An 18,291-nucleotide genomic window follows, 5' to 3' on the forward strand; every position below is an offset into this window, starting at 1 on the left:
AGCAAAGTAATACTTTCATATATATATATATATATATATATATATACACCTTAAAGTCTATCCCAACCCCTCTATGTCCCCTTCTCCACCGCAGCCTGTAGATCCTGCAGAAGAAAGACTGCAGTTTAACAGACTGGAGTTACGTCAGCATTCCTGCTCTAGATCAATACATAATAGACCGTCCATAAGTCCCCTGCTGAATCTAATTGATGAGCTAGTGCTGCAGGTGTCTCCCCAAACAGAGCTTTCCACACTAATGTACTGACAGTGTGAAGTGTCCAAGTAATCTCACAGTTAGCTCGCAGCCTTCAAATTAAGTGTACGAAATGAATCCAGCTCAGTCTGCAAACACTGAGACAAGTGTGCCAAAACCCATCAATAAAATGCTGCCTTGCTAGATGTATAAAGTCCTGTTCTTGTAAATAAGCAGCACTTCAGGAGAATTAATTTGTGGAGAAAAAATTACGGCAAAAACAATGACAAAAATAATTCCTTGCGTGAACAAATCAAGGTTGCATTTAAAAAAAAAGAAAGAAATTAGCAGTAATACATAGCCTCAAGATATAGTTAATATAGTAAAACTCCAGTAGTTGGTGACAAGTGACTGTCTTTTTGACAGAATCAATTATCAAATTCAAATAGGCCTATACTGATTCATTCATGAACACAACAAGTGGCTAGTGAGTCATTGAATCATTCGCTCAAACGAATTATTCGAAAACAACTGATTCACTGAATCACTGCTACTCTGTGTCGCTCGGAGATGTGTGGTCCATTCTGTTTTGACAGAACTGTTTTATAGCATTATACAAAATAAATACGGTCTGTAATTACATTTTTTATTTAAATGTATACATAAGCCTATACTTTACTGATGGAATAAAAATCTGTCTGATAATATAAAATGAATAATAATTTCCCCAAGCAAAGACTTTCTTAATATCTTTGTTCTGCAATTCAAACAAGAAAATGTAAACGTCTGAAGGGAAGCTCAGATGAGATCTCTCCCACTAACTAGTGCACTGAACAAGAGACGAAAGCACCCGTTTCCACTCATGAAAAATGCCTCTTAGTCGGGATTATGTGCATCCAAACACAAACGTATCACAAGCCACACGCAAAAGTTATTATTAGACTGAAGCTCTGTATTAAAATGACTGATGTCAGACAGAAAAACAACTCACAACAACATAGATGTTTTGTGCCCCGGCTCACTGCTGTGAAATATGTTTGATTAAAACGCTTCAATAAAAAATGGCTGGATATGTACCAAAAACCAACTTAAAACAGCCCACTGGCTTCCAAACAGGGACGCAGAGTTCTTACGAAAGCCAAGATGTGAACAGAAAGAGTTTGGCAGTGAAGGCGTGTGAGTCACATCAGTGTAATGACTCACTGCAGGTTTATTACACAGCCTCTTACTTCTGGCACCCTGTATCACATTTAGTGCTTGATGGAGGAACGGCTCACGTTTTCAGATTCCTCCGGCTTAACATTCAAGCTGAAATTAATCGCACTACTTAGGCTAATAACTAAACACGGTATTTCTCCATATAGCAATGTGGTTGTTTAAGTAAAATGGATACATTCTGCTTTGATTAAAGCTGAACTTGGTGATTTCTGGACATTCAGGGCTCCAAATGTGAAGATGAAAAGAACAAATGTACAACAGTGATCTAAAATGTAGTCGGGAAAACGGTTTGTGACCAGTGTTTTCCTGCAAACAAAAACAAACACAGCGCTAGGCTAGCCATGACGTCTGATTTGCAAACAAACACCTCTTATGCGCGGTTTCTTACTAATTGAGTCAGTCAAAAGACTTCACTATTCTGTATAATGGGTTACTCAGTTCGTGGATTGAATCTGACTCAATCAGTCAGTGAATCATTCATAGACGTTCACAAATAACTCCCTCACTAAACTGCGAGTCGTCTTTCTTTTATGTTCAATTCAAAATGAACCAATAACCGTGCTCGTTAGACTTGCATCTGTGTATTTACTGACTGGTTGTTCATAACAAATGTGTAGATACATTTTCACAACATTCACAGTTTGTGTCATAAATAAATAATAGTAGTCTAAAATGATATTTTGCCAAAATATTGTCGAGCGAGGTCCAAATGTAATGTTGAATCAACTGTAAGGTTTGGCCAAATGTCAAACAGGTTTCTATAGGATGGACGAAGAAATAGCCCCCAATTTTCTGTACCTCACCTCAAAGGAAGCCCCAAAGGCCCAACAGATCTCTGAACTGCCAGCATAAAGCTTTTAGTAATCATAGAAGCTGCCAGAATTTGGCTGCAGGCAGGCCTAAACCACTGCAACAGTATAAGTAGACCGCTGGGTCTGAGCCAGAGCTGAAACCAAAGATCAAACCAAAGAGTGTTAAACATCCCACCTCAAACGTACTCTAGAGTATAGCAGCTTCTGTTGATTCTGCCTCAGCCTCTGAGCCAGACCCTTTGCTGATCAAGAGTTCATATAAATGCACAAATATGTGTGCAAAGAAATCAATTAAACTATCCAAAGAAATAGTGATTACCAATAACAAGCGCGTACCTGTCTCAGAAGCATGAGTTCATCAGTGAGTCAGAGTCGATTTGTAGTCCATTTCTCCAGCTGGTGCTGGTCATCACTTCAGATTGGACACTTGGAGAAGACTTACTCATAACTATGAAGTGCGCATAAATGAGATGTCAGGGAATGACAAAACTGCCTGCCACAATGTTCTGAGTGAAACCTTCACAATAACTGCTGATATTTCTGCCTGTGCTTATACAAGTTTGATACAGACCACAAAACCAGAGGAAAATGTGAACTCAAAGTACCTGTGTTCTGTCCTGCTTTCTAAGATTAAAGCTAAAAAAAAAAAAAAAATCCATGCTTTGTAGGCATCTAGAAAATGCAAGCTAATGCAACGAGAATTAATATAAATAATGGTTTGGAGCACAAATGCACACACACTCAGCTTCTGGAAAAACAGCATACGGGGTTCATACATCACAGAAATGGGAAAGTATGGGACATGTAATCAGCCTGATGTACCAAGCAGCTCACTGCTCACATTGACTGTACTGCTATGAAATCAGGATGCACCTAAATCTGATCAATAATAATAACATAACAACAGTAACGACGACAACAATATGCACAAAAATGAATCATTTTAACACGAAAAGTGTACAAATAAAACATTTTAAAATTGTAAGTGAAAATTATACTGTTTAAAATGACAATACATGTATTTTTACTGCAAATATTGTATAAAAAGTAAAAAGTATGATTTACAGCCAAAATGCCTCAATACAGTTGCTAATTTTTTCCCCTACTTCAGTCAACTGCTACATTAATGACAGTTCTATACAAGCATATAAACAGCATGTAAAATGTACAAAAATATTGTAGCAGTAAATAATCTGCCGTTTTCCAGTAATTTAACACTGTCTCAGCCAATGGGAAGAAGCCAGCATCTAAATGAAGAGTGTGAAGTTTCTGTCTGCATTAACAAGCAGATGCACTTTTTACATCATCATCTGAAATGAAGGAATGACTTGTTCATTGTGTCTCAGTAGAAACAGCAGATGATATCCTCAAGAAATTTACAGATAATCAGCCTCTCTCTTAACTCCTTGTCAGAAATTGTAAAGGTCTTTTTGTAATTTGGAAGCAATCACAATCAGAAATCCACTAGGATTTTAAATGCTTCTTGGAGATATAATACTATTAGGACTGATTCCAAATGCCTTTAGGATTTTAACGAATGCAGATGTTTTAAGATCTGATGCATTGTAACCTCAACGATGATCTGTTTATATTAATATTCCAACCATAAAAGGCGCAGAGAACAACCAAACATCTGGACTGGTGATGCGCAAAGGAGAGAGGTGTTTCTCGGTATTATGCTATTTTTCGCATGCACTACAGTTCGATTCAAAGCAACAGAGCACACTAAAGAGCGCGTAAGGGAAAGCAGATCGCCCTACAGAACGAGGTTAAATCGCGAATCGCGTTGCGGACGGAGCCCGTTGCGCACGTACCTCTCACTTTGGTCAGGGTGAGCACCGGACTGTTACAGGCGGACAGCGGCGCGACCCGGGCCGAATGTTTCTTCATATTGACGAGCTCGGACAGACGGAGCTCAAGCCGCATCGACTACATCCCTAAAGCTGATTGTGACCGAACTGCTCTCAATGACTCGTGCGCCTCCTCTACCCCTGAACTGTGCTCTCCCCTCCCACTAAACACTCTGCGGTATCCTCCCGCATTCTCCACGCGGGACAGTCACGGTGCTGCAGTTCATTTCTTTTGCCCTATAGAGATTTGCACCGTAGTTTTCACAGCTTAGGTACATACATCTCAGCAATGATGTTGATTCTGCCAGCTGCGTCGCTGTACCACAACATATTAACCCCCTTTATCTGTAAATGTTACCAAAGTAATATGAATGTTTAACCAAGAGAAAACGAACTAAAAATTATTTAAAATTTAAGCAAAACACACACAACAAACGCAATGTTTTAAGTTAAATGAGGAGAAACATAAAAATGGCCAACCTAAGAAAATAATTTTGAAATAATTATTTTAATTCTTTTTCAGACTCTATATAATAATAATTATTATTAATTTAATATTAATACAATTATATTACGTTAATGAAATTGTATTATATTTCATTAAATACAATTTATAAAATACATTTCTTTAAAATACTGCTTTTATTTCCAATTTTAATATCTTCATCTGTCAAAATACCACAACAATTTGTCACGGGTACAAAAGGAGGATTCAATTGCGAATGTGAAATATAACAGTTTATTAGGAAAAGGTCCCAACCAGACCAAAGGCAAGAGTCAAACAAGGCATGTGCAGGATATAGTCACTCTTGGTAGCGCAGGGACGCAAATGGGCACCCGTGGATATCCCGAGAACATACGATCCTTGGGGGCGAATCCTGGAAACGAATTCCAATGAGACGAGGGACAGGAACAGAGAACTGAACACAGCAGGAACACCAAACGATCTGACAACACAGGACGGATAGCACAGGTGTTATATAGCTGAGCTGATGAGCTACAGCTGGCGCAGATCAACAATCAGCAGCAATCACCGACACACCCACTCACACACACATATACACACATCATTACTATAGCAATCTGCACTGCATAACAGCATAACACTGCATAACAGCAATCACAATTTGTTAACCCTTAAATGAGGAGCTACCTAAAACATTTCTATTTTTAAATTAATTTTCAAATTTAATATAATAATAATAATAATAATAATAATAATACATTTAAGTGAAATACTGCTTTAAACTCCAATTTTAACAGTAAATTTTAACAGTTTGGCATCTGTCACAAAAAAATAACATCAGGTCAGGAGCCCTAAAGTCAATTTAAGGCAAGCCAGTTCACTCCGTGGCCATGACGCAGGAAATTCCCATCCCATCTTAGAGGAATGTACAAGAGCAATGGCGAGAGAAAGAGATCAGGAGAGAGTGTTGGAGTGTTTTCTTCCTTCCCCAGCTGTTGGGTTAAAATTTGCAATTACATTTTTAACCCAAAAGTTGGGTTAGTCCATATTTGACCCAAAGTTGGGTTGAAACAACCCAGCATTTTTTAGAGTGAAGATTGAATCCGGCCCTTAACTGGGGCGAGTGACTCCTCCAAGAGCTAACCTTATCCCGTTCACCTTTCTCTCTTCTGTTTCATTTACTGCATTTCTGACCATTTTCCACTCCTATTCTCCTCACGTGTTTAAAGTTGAATGACTGCACATAATTTAAAACGAACATTGACTATCATGATGGAAACCAGAACAGGATCTCTGGAGTGGAATATATACCTGTGAGCTATCATGAGTCATCTATAGGTCACGCACCGCTTTAGACTTCACATGAAAAATATTGCAGATAGCGTCGTGGAAGGGTGATTTTATGAGGCACTCTATTTTTGACGCTGTGCTATACATCATTTTTTTTCTTTGAATGTCATGATATGATCTTGACATTGGGTCAAAGTTCAATGCATTACAGAACATTGACACAAATCATGTGACAGGGCCTTAAAGGTGAAGTGGGCAATTTCTGCAACACTGTGTCAAAACAGACATTCAGTCCTCCGTCAGTCATTGTTTGGAAAAAACAAACTGTCCACCCCAAACTCACACCATTGTTTGTGCCAATATTGTTTCTGACCCAGTCAGATCCATCAAATTAAAGAGATCATTTGATGCAATTTTATTGCAGAAATGATACACTTAAGATGGTCAAGCTGTTATTTGAAACACAGCAGCTGGTTTTGCTTGGCCAAAGGGGTTTATGAGGTCTAACCATCTTGACCAAAATAGTTAAAAGCTGGACCATCTGGACCAGTTTGTACCAGCTAATGACCATAAATGACCATCTTGGAGAAGCTAGAAGTCATGTAAAGCTATTGCCTTCAAGCTAATTAGTTTATTTTTTAGCAAAGCTAACATCAAAGCTAACATCTTTATATTAAACCTTAGGTTGATGAGTGTGAGGTGAGATTAAGGTTGACGGACACATATAATGACAGCATCAGTATTTCAACCTTTCTTCCAGCTTCTTGTGCAGATGTTTTAAATCAGAAATTTTAAGTCAAAAATGTTTTGCCATGTGCATCATTTCCAGCAACTACTGCAAATTTTCTTCCAAAGAAAACATTTTCTGCCATATGCATCCTTTTCCAGCTATTAATACAAAATTTATTTCTTATAAAGACTTAACATTTGAACAAAAAATACATTTATTTATATGAAAGTAAATAATAAATAATATATTGGGTAAAAAAAAAAAATTTTTAATTTTAATATTATTATTATTATAATTATTATTGAGTCCTGACTGTATAAATGCATTTTTTTTTTCTTGTGTTAATATAGAAACAATAGACAATAGCCGTTACTGTTGCTAGTCAGTTGCGGGTGCTAAAAATCAAGATTCTTTAAAACCGCATAATGTAAATTAGTTCATATGTAGATGTGTGTTTTGAAAAACATTCTTATTTTGACAGTCATTTGCAAACTGTGTGGGAATTATTTGTGAGTGTGTGTGTGTGTGTGTGTGTGAGAGAGTGGGAAGTGGATTTGCTTGCTGGGAAGCACACAGCAGAAACTACCATTATTTGAGTGGGTAGAGGGAAGCCTCGCTTGGTCACGACAGCTTATCTATTATTTACTACACAGAAAAGAAAAGAACAAACTCGATTCATGAACATGCGTGTGCGTGTGCAGGTTATAGGGTTCATTCTCACGGGTCCAGATGTCTTTAAACCAATACTTTTAACATCTAGTCTTTATTGAAAAAACACTCAAGCATAACTAATGAATCCAGTGAAGAAGAGAGACAGAGTAATATGGATGAGTATGCAAAACATCAACCTCCTACACTTCAGTACCCACAGAACCCCTCCTAAACTCAAACATGTGGGCATAAATATCTGCATCCCTATCATCTCTTTGCTGTGTTTGGTGATGGTTGGCGGTGGCGTTTCTTATCCACATACTGTCAAAGGAATAGTTCACAAAAAATGAAAAGTAAAATTCATTCATATTGTTCCAAACATAACAAACATAACATTTTATGCTAAAATGAATAAATGTATGTAAATTGTGTGTGTGTGTGTGTGTGTGACACACACACACACACACACACACACACACACACACACTATATACAGTATACACTGTATATGTTTATTGGCGCTTAATACATACATGAATGAATGAATGAATGAATGAATGAAACTGACTTTCATAGTATGGAAAAAATACTATGAAGGTCAATGGCTACCAGCAACTGTTTGGTTACCAACCTTCAAAATATCTGTTGGAACAACATTAGAGTGAGTAAATGTTCATTTTTTTGTGAATTTTCCCTTTAAAGAAAAACAAGATCTGTCCAGAACTATGAGACCATGAGCCGATTTGGTGTGTGACCTGTAATCTGTTTTACCATTTACAATTGCTTTTACAACTTTTCTTCAAACACAACACTACTAGACACTTTTATTGCATAAAAACTATTGAAGGAGGAGATTCATAATCGTACTGTCTCCATTACTGCTGTTATGCTCAGGCAAACAAGTAAAGCTCTCAAACAGAGAGCATAATCTATTACGAACACCCCCGTATGCATTAATACAGAATGTAGCATTGTGCTTTTTGAGTGCAACAATACAGTTATCATCTGACATGAAAGGAATGTAATAGATACCGTATTTCTGTTGTTAGTCATTTTTGGTGTAATATTTTTCTTTTGTTCCTTTGTATATCAGCATTCTCTGGTATAGTGAGCATAAACATAGTGGGATCATCATTATATAACATAATGCACAGCAGATACAGACAGGTTAAAGACTGTAAACACAAGGGGGACATCTGGTGATGTGTTATCTATAGATGTGACATGTGTAAAGTGATTCTATACTAAAACAAAAGATAGATTTTAGTTCAGTCCAAATCAGTGAATCAATGAGTGAATCACTTGAAAGCTGCAAGAACATGTCCAGGTCATATTTCAGGTCATAAATTACAAGAAAACAATAAGAACGTATACTTTGCTTAAAGCCTAATTCAAACTCTTAGCAGTTTTAGCATTGCATCACTTTCTCAACGATGGATCCTCTGCAGTGAATGGGTGCCGTCAGAATGAGAGTCCAAACAGCTGATAAAAAAATCACAATAATCCACAACTAATCCACATGACTCAAATAACTTAAAACTATTGCTTCCGGGTAAAATATGAGTCCTCTATGCATAATATTGCTTACTCCAGGGAAACTCATTCACTGCAGAGGATCCATTGGTGAGCGAGTGATGTAATGCTACATTTCTCCAAATGTGCTGCGATTGGCAAACTTACACATCTACATCTTGGATGGCCTGAGGGTGAATACATTTTCAGCAAACATTCATTTATGGATGAACTATTCCTTTAAAGTCAGTGTGAGACAAACCCATTTTAATTCCATAATCTGATGTATTCCAGCATAAAACAGCATACAGCATTCATATGGCACAAGAAAATTGTAATCATTCAATATCCTATCAAAACATCATATTATTACTATATGATAACCATTGCTGAACCATGGTAGCACCACAGTACTTTTGCAAAAAACTATGGTTATCAGTTTTGTCCCTTTATTTCCCATGAGCAAAGATTTCAACGCAAACAAACAAACAAACAAACAAACACACAAAAGCACAAACACAAAAATCACACACACAGAGCCACTACTAGATTTAATTTCATATTGACTGATAGGGCAGTAGGGGGCGCTGTGGACTCACTGTATTGAGTCTCAAGAACAATGACTGTGAAGGCAGAAACACAAGCACTAGGAGATTAAATAGACAGAAAAAAGATTGTCTCTGCTTTACCGTAACAGGACAGAGGACTCTCACTGTGCTTTGATATGGAGTAGGGCAGCTTCTGAGAAACAGTATAGAGTATAAGGAGATATAGGAGAAAGCGAGAGACAGAAAGAGAGATCTAGATATTTATAACGGGTTCCCCTGAGAGAGAAGCTGTATTTGTATGTTATCTACTTTATCATAACATAACTATAGTCATATAATTTTCACACACACCACACACAATTTTCACATGCAAAACAAGAAATGAGAAAGAAAAACAGAATACCAAGAATCAAATCGCCACAAAAAGAGACAAGGAAAGGTTTTGGGGATGATTCTTATGTTCTGTATTTTACACAAATTTTAAAGTGGACATCGGATGCCCATTTTCCACAAGTTGGCATGATTCTTTAGGGTCTTTATGACATGTCTGTAACATACTTTGTTTAAAATTCCTCAATGGTCGTGCAAAATAACACCCTTTTTACCTTGTCAAAAACAGCTCTGTTCACAGTGCATGCGTTTCGGTGCATGTGTCTTTAAATGATAAAGCTCTGCTCACCCCACCCCTCTCTTCCGTGGGGCGTGTGTCGACACAAGACGCGTGCATTGCTGCCTTTGACTCCGTATATGGCTCAGAGGTGATCTTATTCAAATAGCTAGCTATCTACGTAGAAACCGGCTGCAAATTAAAACAGCTCTCTGAATGATAGAGTTTCAGACTCAAGCCACATCCACACGAAGCCAGAGCTTTCCCTATCCAATCTTTTTTTTTTCTTCGTTCTAAAAATAAAATTCCGTAAACACGGCGTCATCTCAAGAAATATTTGCGTACACGATACCACTGAAACCGACTCAAAACGATGTAGTATACATTTCAGATCAGTACAGTATGTGATGCAGTAATTCTGCCACAGAGATACATTAAAAACTGAGAAGAAGACTTGGAGCATGCGCATAAACCTTGCGCGCTGTATACAAACATGTTTGATTAGTAATTTTAGATTTTGCATTAGTAAAGCTAATAGGCTCAGTAGCACAAACACAAACATGTAGTCTGCCATTGTTGTTGTTGTTGCTGTTACGTGACGTAGCGGTGTCTGACTAGGGGTGATGACATAATTGTTTCACAAAATATATGGATTGGCTGTACACACGAAAACGCAAGGGTGTCTTTTTCAGATTTATCCACTCTGGGACCCGGTTTAAAAAAATAGCGGTTTCAGGCTCCCAAAACGCCGGATCCGTCTGGACGAAACACCGATACGATACAAATTTGTATGTAAACAGCTAAAGGCGTCTCCGTGTGGACGGGCTCTCAGACAGCCCATAACAAACTGGCTGCATGTTTTCTTTTAAGCATTTGTGAGCTGGCAGGCATGCCAGAAACCTAAATAAATGTATATAAAAAAAAAAAAAAGCTAAAAAAGTGAAAATTCCCCCTTTAACAATAGGCAATTTGATTCAACAACAGATAGATAGATAGATAGATAGATAGATAAAATACAACAGCACAAAGCACTTCTATCCAGTCTTTTTTTTCTGTCATGCTTCTCCATCTCTCTCGCATACACAATTCACGGTATCATTAGAGAAGTCCTCTTGTACAGCTCCCTCTTTTTCCCTTCTTCTCAGGGATGCTCTCTCTCTCTCTCCCTGATAAATCTTGCAGCTGTACGGCTGTCGGGTACAGAGCAGTAGGGCTCTTCGGTGGGATTCACTGTTCGCTTGCATATCAGAGTCTGACACACATGTTCTGCTATTAGCAGCTATCTGCGTCCTGCTGCTGCTGCAGTTTTCCACTGGGACACACTATTACCAAACACAGTGGGAGAATCACTGGGTGTAATCAATCAACCAGACCTGTTTACACCCTTTGGATGTCGGTTCACAGGAACAAATTCAGGGATCTCAAGATGGTTTTTTAGAACTATTTCTAACTTGAAACATCTTACTCAATCCTTCAAAAGATGTTCAAAAGAGCACAAGAGACAGCACAAGACACAGTGGAACAGTAAAATATAAATCAATGAAATTCATAAACATTTAACAATTAAAAAAATTATTACAATTTTAACATTAATAGTGCTCTATAAAATGTTTTCTTTTTTCAGAAATTCTGTGTTGTTAATTTTGTTTTGTTTATGTTTTTATTTTTTTCTGGATTCTGTATTTTATGATTTAACACATTTTTATTATCAAAGCTGGTGATAATCAAATGGATGCATAAAACTTTAACAATTTTAATAAGCTTTTAAAATGTAATCAAATGAAATGTGAACAATTCCTCTCTTTCTTTCTTTCTTTCTTTCTTTCTTTCTTTCCATATAAAGTGCTGCATAACAGGTTTTAAATTAAAACACAGATGAAAAATTGTGTGATATTGCTTAAAAAATAATGTTTAATAATTTTGTAAAGTACACTCTACTATAGTAATACATATATTAAAGTTAATCCAAACTTTTATTTTAATGGTTTATAGTTAAGATCTTTGAGTTTCTGTGTGTAATTGAGAGTATATAATGTTTTTATCAAATGGTGAAACGATCGGCAGGCATTCATCATGTGTGCTTGAATATGTGTAGACAAAACTGCACCACTCATTTGTACAGACACACGCAGAACAAGAACTATTTAAATAGCGGCCTTTTGTAGTTAATATTCACAAACACTAGTCCATATTGTGATTTGATTAAGTGTACAGTTGTGCTTTAATTTATTCATCCAAAATTTTCCAAATTCTGGATTCTGTGGGGCCTAGCTACATTCTCTGACAGAGTTATAGTTGGTTGTTCCTCAACCGTGACCCATCCCCAAACCCACAAAACCCAACCAAAAACAAAACATAGGCTAATGCTTCTGATAGGGTATCCCAACATCCTTTCATCTTATGTTTTTGTAGCTTCCATTACATACCCCAAAAACAAAATGTGAATAAATTATAAATCTTCTTTAGTCACTTTGAACTAAATTCAATAACTGTGCAGCAGATAACACAATTTTTGATCACTGGCATCATTTGGACATGAAAGCATGGTCATTTTGATGGAGTGACATTAGCCAGAGGACTGTTTTCTGGGCCAGTGCTGATGTGTGTAATCTGCTGTTGGCAGTTTAGAGCCCGTCCATAAACGTAAGATGAAATCAGACATGACCAGAAACGGAATTAAAGTGGTCTAAAACGGTAACAATGGCGAATCAAAGTCCTGATCTAAAATTCCATTTCCTTTCCTTTGAGTCATTCTTATTTTTTAGTGGCATTCTGTCATGAAGGAAAATAAAATGTAGTTTTCCTGTCATGGCTGCATTACCAGAAGGCATAGAGGAAACTCTATGAGGAAATTAATGCAATGATGCAGACACATCAAATAAAGAGAGAAAATAAATAATATAACAAGGCACGGAAGGCCTCAGAATTCAATTTGACAGAGTTGGAGTGATGCGAAGGAGGGTTTGCATTTAAACTGAGGTTGGTTAAGTCCAACAGAACAGATACCGAACTTGTTCCATTTAGCACGGTTAAAAATTAAAGCAAGGAATAAACTTGAGTCTAGTGAAACCTGCTTATGTAACTCCAGTAAAGAACTATTTTTTTTGGGGGGGTGAACTATTCCTTTAAGAGAGAATAAAAATACAAATAATAAACTGTCTTATTATTATAAGGGAATATGTAATCATCTCCAGCACTGAGCTCAGCATCGTTGAGACGTCTCAACTCATCTGCTGATGTTTTAAAAGTTTATGGCTCATCAGCTTTACAAATATTAACTGGGGAGAGAAGTTTTTTTTTTTTCGCTAGAGCTTTATACATTAGCATCTTGCCTGTCCCTTCGCTCTTTGATCTCCATCTGTGCTCTGATTGTTTTTTGTCGTTCAGGATGAGCTCTTTCAACAGTGATCAAGCAGGGTTCTAATCACGCGTCTAAGGTTGTGTATCCTCCAATGCTGCAGCTGGTGCTTTTGGCCTGCTTTCAAAAGAACTGGAGTAGGTATGCCCGTACTTTCACTTGGAAAGTTGAAGAGGAGAAAATCAGAAAGATGCTACAATCCATCATCTTGTGCTGAATAACAAGCTATAATGGCAAGATCAATCTGACTCTGAAACTAGTCTAAAGTTTTGCCTCAGTACCCAGATTTTACATTGAACATCAATAGCGACCAAACACAGCACTAGACATGCTTGCTGTACAAAAGTAAACAAATTGCCCTTAAAATACAACATTAAAATGGATTAATATTGCCATGAATGGGACAAAAGGCAATTTTGTAAATGCACAAACAGCAGCACAATATTATATCAGCCTAACACATGAAACAAACTCTATAGCAAAATATTGTATTAGTATTTGCTATGAATATGCACATGAAGGAATAACCAAAACTTGGTTTTTCTAACTATGCACAAATTTCCCTTGCTGTCTGCTATCAGTTTGGGTTGCAACCCACCACTTGAGAACTACAGACTAGATTGAGTATCTATTATGCAGGATATGGAGGGAAAATAGTATGTTTTATTTAAATTGCATAGATCAGAGTACAGACATGGTACTGTACAGTAAATGAGCAATGATGAGAAATTATGTATTCTGGGAATCATCACCAAAAGTCTTGCCTATTCATATGAGAATTAATTAAACCTGAGAATATTTAACTGAGAATTGAATGTATTTTTTATAAAGGTGTTCCAAAAGAACTTATTTTTGTTTTTGTTTCGTTTTTCTAAGAGTCTTTAGGGTTCGAGGGGAAGAGACATGAGGTGACAACATTTTTAGTCTGTTCCAAGTAATACTTTCACTTCTGCAACAAGTTCAGAACAGGTTTACTTAAATCCTTAATGATGATTATGTCAAAGATAAGCACCATTTTTGAGAAGTTTAAATAATATTCAGTGCTTTTCCCTTACAAGAAACTCATAAACTGTTCATTGTACATTCAAAATGACTGAAAATCTATGAACAGTGAAGATTTAAAAGAAGATGCAACATCTAAATCTTTTTGCCACTGTTGTTTAAACCTTCTCCACTAAATTGGTCTTAAACTCCATTGCTTCGGCATTCACATTTCAGCAGCATTCATATTTTGTGCTTAATTAAAGGTGAAATGTGTCTTTTCTGTGTTACTAGTGTCAGCAAAGTGTCCAGAACACACCTACCTGTCTGCCATTGATCAGACAAACTAATTATTGCTGTTTTGTTGGCTGGTTTGCATAATTCCTTTAGTGGATCTGGTTCTAAAACAAATGCAAATAAATGGCGCTATCCATGAGTGCAATTCAATGCCACTGAATACCCCATATAATGATTTCAAAGAAAACAATCTATAAATGGCTCACTTTCAAATTCATCTATACACTGGACTTGAATATAAGAAAAGTATTTTGAAAAAAAAAAAAATTTTATACACCTTGCCTTCAAGTTCAGTTCTCAGTTTTCTCAATTGTGGTCAATCTATGAGTCATGATTCTGGTACCTGCCAACCTGACCAGAAAGTAAACGCATGACCTTTCCAATGCTGAAGAGCCAGGGAAATAAAAAAATGTGCTTTTTCAAAATGCCACTGGAAATATGTTGTTCAAATCTGCATTGACATATGCAGTCAGTCTTAGAAACGTGATTCATTCCTAGTTGATGATGATGATGATGATGAAAAAGATGATGGAAAGTCATGGTACTAATGCAGAATGAGACTGGGTGGGCAGGGGCAGGCCTGCCTGAGGGGGGCTGTGGAGGGGGTGGGGGTGTTTTGTTTCTGCCTCTTCTTTCTCCCTTCCCCCATTGGCTGTCGTGTTGGATATGTCACCAGCATTGCTCTAATTGCCTGCTTTTCCTGTATGCATGGAGACGGGCTGTGGTGCGTATTACACACGCTGGGACCGCACTGACTTTACACACACTGACAGGCTGGCTTCTGACTTGTGTTTTAAAGGGGTCATATGATGCGATTTCAATTTTTCCTTTCTCTTTGAAGTGTTACAAATCTTGGTGCATAAAGAAGATCTGTAAAGTTGCAAAGACTAAAGTCTCAAATCCAAAGAGATATTCTTTATAAAAGTTAAGAGTCAACCACGCCTACCTAAAACGGCTCATTCTAACACGCCCCCACATGTCTACGTCACGATGTGGGAAGATTTGCATAACACCGCCCAAATGTTCACGCAAAGAAAGAAAGCATAACTTTTATTCTCGCTGTAGTATTGTTGACACTGCAGCCATGTCGTGAAGACGCTGTGTGCTTCGTTGTGAAAGCGAAACTACTTTGTTTGGCCTTCCAAAACAGGACGATATCCGAAATGCAGACATGGTTTTATGTTTACACGGCGACAGTATAAGTCATTATAATCCGTAATTATGTCCCCGTTGGATGCATGTTTATAATGGGTTTTAATGTTTTTGTCTCGTCGCTCCGGCCGGACAGGGCATCACAATATGGTAAGGGGCGTAACGTTTCCGTCACACGCTTGAGGTATTCGGCCAATCACAACGCACTGGATAGCTGGCCAATCAGAGCACACCTCGCTTTTCAGACCGATGAGCTTTGTAAAAATCGATGCGTTTCAGAAAGGCGGGGCATAGAGGAGAAACAGTATGTGGAAAATAATGTGTTTTTTTAACCTTAAACCACATAAACACACTTCATTACACCAAATATACCAAATAATATTCTTTTTAGCAACGTCATATGACCCCTTTAAAGCGCTTCTAGTTTCTCATGCTAATCAGTGATCAGTTTGGCCCAAGCATCTGCCCATGTGCCTGGTGGTGACAGAAATAGAAATGTTACAATTCAAGATAAGAGTATACAGGAGTCAGTTGTTCTCCCAGTTCTCAATCCCCTAAGAGGACAGGCTAAAATATTTACAAGGTTGTTTCAATAAATAAGGTAGCAAGATGTTTTGTGAATACATGTGTTCACCTATAGGCAGGACTCCAGACTGTGACTAAAATGGTCAACAAAATATACAAACATGTAAGGATGATTTAAAATCTAATAAGAAGTTGACCCTAAAAACAGCAAATGATGATGATGATGATAATAACAACTATTCAGAATTGAACTGAGAATGTGTTTCCTGAATTTGAATGAAATTTGAAACAGGTTCAGGAGAATGGAACAAAATAAATTCAGAGATTGATAGAAAGAATGATAGAATGATATACATAGTGATACGTAGATAGATATGTTGTTGTTGTGAGCATCACTAAATCCACTAGTCTATTGCAAAATTACAGCATCCTTTCAACAAAACCTCCTCAAATACTCTGAAATAGCTAGTTGCACTTTGCAGCAGCATTTGAGCTGTAATAGGTAATCAAGTAGTAATCACCCATCATTGTCCCACGAGTGCAAGAAGTAGATGGAAACAGATGGAAACAGATGGAAACAGACAAAGCAAACACAAAAGATGCTGAAAATAAAGCAGGCATTTATTTAAAGTTCATCCACCTTCCAAAACTACTCAAGAACCATCTGCACATAACTTTCTCGAGAATTTCTCATGTTTTGTTTGTTTTTTGATCAGAGAAAAGATGTATGTAATTAGAGACCAAAGCGTTAATTTCTAATTCTTTCTGAAGTGATTTCATTTTTAGGCAAAATGATTGCTCATTTCCAACAGTACTCCCTCTCACAGTAGTTTCAAGGAAAAGGTTTTACTCTGTTTTCCTTCATGCAAGCAGCAGTAATGCTTGTGCTTTTCACTTTAGTGAATATAATTTTTCTTGTACCCGAGCATAAAGAATTTTGATATCTATAGAGTCAACTAGTTACTAAGGCTGGGAATCTGCACTGATTTATTATTATTTGAATTTCTGATTCAATTTAATACAGATTCCTTCATATAGATTAATAGATTTAAAGAATATTTCAATGCATAACATGATTTAAGACTAAAACGCTCCAAATTTAATTCATTTTTTTACTTTAGAGGGCACATTCACTTACAACTGAATAGCGATAAAAAGTGAATTGTTTGTCCGGTTTGTGTATGGTGTAATACAAAATTTCCATGGATATACTGAAGAAAGCAGACATTTAAAATCAGATGTTGAAAGTTTAAATGAACATTGCAATTAATTGGAAAATCTGTATTTTTACTCTGCCCTGGTATTTTTCATAATACCATAAATTGTTATTTATCATTTGAAAGCACATTCATGGCATACATTTGTGACCCTGGACCACAAAACCAGTCATAAGGGTCACTTTTCTGAAATTGAGATATATACATCATCTGAAAGCTGAATAAATTAGCTTTCCATTGATGTATAGTATTGTTACGATAGGTCAATATTTGGCTGAGATACAACAATTTGAAAATCTGGAATCTGAGGGTGCAAAAAAAATCACAAAATATTGAGAAAATCGCCTAAAGTTGTCCCAATGAAGTTAGCAATGCAAATTACTTATCAAAAATTAAGTTTTGATATATTTACGGTAGGAAATTTACAAAATATCTTCATGGAACATGATCTTTACTTAATATCCTAATGATTTTTGGCATAAAAGAAAAATCGATAATTTTGACCCATACAATGTATTTTTGGCTATTGCTAAAAATATACCGAAGCGACTTAAGACTGGGTTTGTGGTCAAGGGTCACATATGCGTTTGCCATTGATCGATATGGTACTATTCAATAAATCAGAATTATTAATGCAAGTGTGAATGCAAATCAGGACTCAAAAGTGAATTCTGTCCGCTTTAGGAAGCGGGACGAGCGTTTGAAACGGGTTGTTGAGGCTCGAGTGAAAGGTGAAAAGGAGAAGGAGCAAGAAAAGAAAAAGAAGATTGAAGAAAAGATGGCACAGCTGGAGAAGAAAAATGACATGGTACTGAAGAAACCCGCACTAACTTTCTAGTGTTAAGTTGGAGTGTTTAATTAAAGTTTTTCATAAGCTCTATTGT

The 18,291-nt window shown here is 36.9% G+C and overlaps 1 protein-coding gene across 1 annotated transcript in view; it reads right to left on the reverse strand.

The window, feature by feature from the left end:
• LOC107736862 (putative thiamine transporter SLC35F3) overlaps window positions 1–18,291 on the reverse strand; it is a 52,145-nt gene that overhangs the window by 20,692 nt on the left and 13,162 nt on the right. The gene's annotated exons all lie outside the window — the stretch shown is intronic.

This window comes from Sinocyclocheilus rhinocerous, unplaced genomic scaffold (assembly GCF_001515625.1).
Source record: "Sinocyclocheilus rhinocerous isolate Xijiao unplaced genomic scaffold, SAMN03320098_v1.1 scaffold1214, whole genome shotgun sequence".
NCBI classification, from domain to species: domain Eukaryota; kingdom Metazoa; phylum Chordata; class Actinopteri; order Cypriniformes; family Cyprinidae; genus Sinocyclocheilus; species Sinocyclocheilus rhinocerous.